The sequence below is a fragment of the Herpailurus yagouaroundi genome, unplaced genomic scaffold (genome assembly GCF_014898765.1).
Source record: "Herpailurus yagouaroundi ecotype Mexico unplaced genomic scaffold, PumYag 590, whole genome shotgun sequence".
Taxonomy (NCBI): domain Eukaryota; kingdom Metazoa; phylum Chordata; class Mammalia; order Carnivora; family Felidae; genus Herpailurus; species Herpailurus yagouaroundi.
Window position 1 is genome coordinate 2,438 of NW_024412807.1, and position 6,004 is coordinate 8,441.

The 6,004-nt window shown below is 43.0% G+C and overlaps 1 long non-coding RNA gene across 1 annotated transcript in view; it reads right to left on the minus strand.

Moving 5' to 3' along the window:
* LOC121024034 (uncharacterized) overlaps nt 1-5,131 on the minus strand; it is a 6,208-nt gene extending 1,077 nt beyond the window's left edge. Inside the window, exon 1 of the long non-coding RNA XR_005787589.1 lies at nt 4,631-5,131. This is a non-coding gene — a long non-coding RNA (uncharacterized LOC121024034). The remainder of the gene's footprint in view (nt 1-4,630) is intronic.
* Between the last annotated feature and the right edge of the window lie 873 nt (nt 5,132-6,004).

Sequence of the window (6,004 nt, forward strand, 5' to 3'; positions counted from 1 at the left end):
TAAGAGTTAAGACGGTTTTGTGAAGCTTTTGTTGAAGTGGGTGTTTGGGGTAAAATGCAATGAAAAGTCTGTTCTCCGAACAAACAAAATAGACTCTTAAACACAGAGAACAAGGTGGTGGTTGCCAGAGGGGGCGGGGGGATGGACAAAATAGGCAAAGAGGGCTTAAGAGGTACAAACCCAGTCATATAAGTAACGCACAAAGATGAAAAGTGGAATATAGGGAATCCAGTCAATACTACTCTTATAACAGTACGGTGACAGATGTGACGACACTTAACTGTGGTGAGTGCTGAGTAATATGTAGATTTGTCAAATCACTATGTTGCACGCCTGAAATTAATGTGACATTGTATGTCGACTATACTTCAATAAGTAAAAAAAGAGAGAAGATGGTGTTCTCACCGTTGGCGGGTTTGAGGGGCACCGGCCTCAAAGGAATCACCTAGTGCCATCTAGTGGTAAAGGCCGTATCTGCAGTCCAAGAACCACAGACTAGTGATGCGAACATCAAACATGGACCTAAGGGTTGGAGGCGGCCTTGGAACTGACCTGGTCAACCCTGACATCCGATGCCAGAATCCTTCAACAACACCAAGCCACTGCCTGACTATGCACCACAAAGAAGGCACTCACTCCAATGCCCAGCAGCCCTACCTGCTGAAAAGCTGATCGAGTTGCCCCCCTCCACAAGCTCTGCGTTGGACTTACTACCGCCCTCCTCTGGATGACAAGGAGCAGTTTCCCCTCCTCTCAACCGTATTCTCCGTCTAGTTAATACTATTGATTCCATCAAGCTATCTTTGGTGAGGGTCTGCTAAGTGCCAGCCATTGGGGATACGGTAGTGAACCAGACACGAAGATAAGGAAGGGCTTGTGACAGATGAAGGACAACAGCATGGAGGACGGATGGACCTACGTTAGAGAACGTGAGAGGGAAAGCCTCTCTGAAAAGGGAATGGGCTGAGTTGGGTCCTTACACAACTGGAGAAAGCTGTGCAAAAGGGGTTCTAGACAGGAGGAAGAGCAGACAGAAATGCTCTGGACAGGAACCGCCTTGGAATGTTCCAGTAACAGAAAGTCGGTAGGGAGGCTGGAGAACAGCGGAGAAACAGGAGAAACTAGAGAGGCGGGTGGTGGGAGCCAGGGAGAGACCTCTGCAGCCACGTGCAGCGGCCCCAAACCACGGCGAGGTGCACAAACGTAACAGGTGGGGACAGAACACAAACGTATCTGGTCACAAGTCCTTATGACTCCCACTTTCTAATGTTTCCAACATGCGTTTCCTTCTGGTCTCCAGATCGAGAAGGCTGCCAGTGGTTTGTGGGAGGAAAAGGGGGGATGTCACTGATCTGCCCTTCAGAGCGGCTAACATGAGAAGATTTACAGAGCACTGCTAAGAAGAGTAAGGGTCAAAGAACTAGCGGGCACTGCTGATGGGGAGTTCCAAAGGGAGATGGGCAACCTGCTTCAGAGCTTAGAATTCTGTCACCCCTGGGAGCCCAGCTGAACATGGTGGATCCACACAAGGAAACACTAACCGGTCATCTCAGACATGAACGAGAAGGATCAGACATGCCAAGATGTTCAAGACACCGTGAAGGGAAAAATGGTAGGCCAAGAACCTATGTAGCCAATGTGCCCGTGAACACGTGTATGTGCGTATGTGCGTATCTCCAGACAAGGACTAGGGAACTGGCGATTTCTGGTGTGTGTGTGTGTGTGTGTGTGTGTGTGTGTGTGTGTGTTTTAATTTATCTCTATGTTTTAAACTTTTTCTCCATGAACTATATGCCATATTTCATCTAAGACATTATCAATTATAAGACTGAAAAAAGAAAGAAGAAACCCTGCCAGCTAGTTAGCTTAATGTTTTTCTTATTGCTTACAATTTTAATTTTGTGCTTGTTGGAAAAAGCCCGTTTACTTGTTTGTTTAATTAGTTTTAAAGTAGGCTCTGTGTGCAACGTGGGGCTTGAACTCACAACCACATCCAGAGTTGCATGCTCTGCTGACTGAGCCGCCAGACGCTCCTGCAAAAGCCCTTTTGTGCTTATTTAAACGGATTGAAAGGGAATGGATGAATGCAGTAAGAGGGCTAAGTCTTCCCTTTTGGGGTATCTGTGAGTTTCCACACAATATTGACCTTCGGGCTGCCAAGGGCATTGGCAAGGCTGCATCCCCAAGAGATCACCATCATCCTCTCCAAGATTTCCTTCCACGCTACCGACCGTCCAGGTGCAGGTTTTGTTACTGAGCCTTTCTCGATCTCATCAGGAGGTATCAATGGATGGTTCTCCAACAGCATCAGGATTTGTGCTCCTTCTGCAAATGGCCCTTAAAAGGCACGTGGACAGAAGCACCCAAGAGCTGACGGTGTAGTCCTCCGGCCATGCCGCAAGCAACAATGACCACATCCACTCGCACAGGTAATGACAACTCTAACACGACTTGGCAGTGACCGCGGGACCCATCGAGAATAAATCACAGCTGATGGCAAAGACGTGAGAACGTGTGTCACAGCATGGATCAAATACAGTATTGCCTTCACCACATGAGCAACAGTAAGCTTAGATATCATAAGCAAACATAAAAGGCAAATATTAAGCGATGAAAAGTACCCGTGACATCACAGAGTAACATCCTTAAAACATAAAGAACTTACAAATCAGTAAGGAAAAAATTCCTAATATCCCAGAAGAAAGGCCAAAAATGGGCAGTTCACCAAAGAGCCAAGTGACCACTGAATATACAAAATAAAGAAACCCAAAAATGCAAAATGAAAGCAGAAACAGCAAGCAGTATATCTGCTATCAAATCAGCAACAAAACCGTTTAATAGAACCCGGCTTTGGTGAGGATGAGAAAGAGGGCACCTGAGCCGCCAGAACTGTAAACTGTCACTGCCATGCCACGAGGCACTTCGGCTGCTGGTACTCAAAGCTGAAGAGTTATATTTACGCGATGACCAAACAATCCCACTTCTAGGATTTTACCCTAAGGAAATAGTCAAGAATGAACACAAAAAGGTTTCGGTAAGAACACTGAACCTGGGGTTACGCTATCAGGTGAACAAAGCAAGCTACAAAATTCTATGTACAGAATGTTCCCAATTCTGTTAGATGAATGCGTACATTCACGTACACGTGAATATACATACATGTACAGTATACATATCGAGACTTCCCAGAGTAGGCACCAAAAGGTGAACAGTGGTCGCCTCTACACTGACGCTGTGCACCTAGTGCTGCTGTCTGTCCGTCTGTCCCCACCACAGTCCTCTGTTGCCCAAACCCAGAAAATAGCCCCTCTCTTTGTGTATCCTGACTTTGTTGAAAACCCAAAGCATCAAAAATCTCAGATTTGGGAAGACCTATTTCGCAGTCTTCGGTCAATCCCTATTGCTTTTGAAATTTTCATGACATTCACATACCACCTGTTCAGTGTAACATTTCTTTAAATCAACTCGCTTTTCTTTACTACTCAGGTCTGACGTGCTACATGGGATTTTCTTCTAACACACACTATAATAAATACCTAACTATTAAAATTTCAAACATCTGTGTGCCACCTAAAGTCATTTCACATTCCTTCCGTGGGAAACACTGATCTGGGCCAACCGCCCAGTCACTCGAGAGCATTTACTGACTCTGCCATATAGGCATGAGTACCACCTGCAACAGGAAGGGGGTGACATGCTCTCCGCCAGGGATTTCTTCACCTGAAGGAAAGGGCAGGGGCCCTCCACGCTCTCCCAGCCAGTGAGGATCAAGGCCAGGTTCATTTTACTTCTGTCAACACTCCTGAGAGTTGACTACAATGCCAGGCATCATTCCAAATGCTTGACCAATAGGAACGGAACGCCTACAACCCTCATAGTGACCCCCCGTGGGAGGCACTGCTTTACAGACTGAGGTGAAGGTCGGTGCCTCAAGCTGCAGAACCCTATAGAAAATTTCATTCTAGGGGTGCCTGGGTGGCTCAGTCGGTTAAGCGGCCGACTTCCGCTCAGGTCATGATCTCACGGTCCGTGAGTTCGAGCCCCACGTCGGGCTCTGTGCTGACAGCTCAGAGCCTGAAGTCTGTTTCAGATTCTGTGCCTCCTTCTCTCTCTGACCCTCCCCTGTTCATGCTCTGTCTGTGTCTGTCTCAAAAATATATAAACATTAAAAAAATTTAAAAAAAAAAAAAGAAAATTTCATTCTATTGCTTTTCAAACCTATTTACCCACCTGGATTTGGATCCCTCCCCCGACACTTCAGTTGCTTAAATGATATCTGTGTGTGTGTGTATGTGTGTGTGTTTACGTGTGCGTGTGTGTGTATATATGTACACACACATTTATATGTACATTAAACATATATGTAACGTATGCACACATACACATACATACAACGTACTTAAATGCAGTTGCAAAAATCAATCCGATACTCTTAGCATCAATTTTTAAGTTTGAAATTTGAACTACATACTGCATACTAACCTAAGATACGGCTCTACCTCTTATTGTTAATTTTATTGTTCTTTCTTTTAGTCTCTTTTTTTCTTTTTGTTTCTATTTCTTGGTAGTTTTATTCTTGGTTATAAATGGAAGGCAGGAAGCAAAGTCTTAAGGGCAACAGACTTTGTACCTAAACAGACTTTCAGTTTGTTTCCTTTCTTGTGAGCTCTGTTGCTTTCTTAAGTAGATCCGCAAGGCCTTAAGTGTTGAATCACCTAAAAAAAAAAAAAAAAAAAAAAAAAAAAAAAAAAAACCAAAACTGAGCCTCAATTAACTCACACGCTATCGTTTCTTCCCAACAGAGGCTACTGGTATTGCCTTTTGGCTTCAGCTAACATCCAATTACTTTACAAGGATTAATATGTCCTAAAATCTACTGCCTCCACTGTAAGTACTCATTGACTAGTGGGCAAGGCATTTATGAAAAAGGAACCAACATTCACAAGAAGGTGAGTTAAGTAGGAGAAGTCAATCAGAAAGTTCCCATGGTACAATGTCTCATATCTGACTTAAGCAAACAAAAAACCCAGTTAATACAGAATATAGTAACAGGATGTCATGGGCCTGAATAATGCTAAAGTTCTTTTGGAAAAAATAAAACATTTAAGCACATGTAGTCTGAATATTTTCTCCCAGTCTGTCTTGCCTGTTCATTTTCTCAGTGCATCCATTTTTCCTTTGTAAGTAGTGCTTTTTTTGGTTCTGTATCCAAAACATTTGCCTACCTCAAGGTTGTCAACATATGCTCTCATGGTTTCATATAAAAGATTTATGGTTCTAGCTTTTATATTTCAGTTTATGATCCATCCCAAATTAATGTGTACACAACGAGGTAGGGGCTAAGGCCCATTTTGTTTCCACGTGAATATCCACTTTACCCAGAATTATTCATTAAAAAGACGTCCCTTTCGCCCACCGAATTGGCTTGACAATCTAGGTGAAGTTCAACCAACAGTACTTGTGTTTGGTCTATTTGTTGGACTCTTTATTCTGTTTCACTGATCTATCTTTATGCCAAAGACTTTGATTGCTGTGGCTTTACTGCAAGTCTTCAAATTAAGCAGTATTAAGCAGTTTAAATTCTTCAACTCTGCTCTTCGTTTGAAGACTTTTTTGGATATTCAAGACCCTTCACGTTTCCATATACATTTTTGAAACAATCTGTTAATTTCTTCTAAAAAAAAAAAAAAGATGGCTAGGATTTTGACGGTGATTGCACTGATTCCACGGATCAAGTCAGGGAGAACAGGAATCTCAAAACATCAAATCTTCCAATGCATGAACAAAGCGTATCTCCCATTTATTTCAGTCTTCTTGTTTTCCTCTCAACAGTGTTTTACGGTTTTCCGTGTAAAGTTGTTTTGCGTCTTTCGTTATATTTATTCCTACCCACTTTAGGTGTTTGGATGCTATTGTCAATATTTTCAATTTAAATTTTCCTACCCATGTATGTATACGTACAATATATCTATCTGACAAAGAATTCCTATCCAGAATATATAAT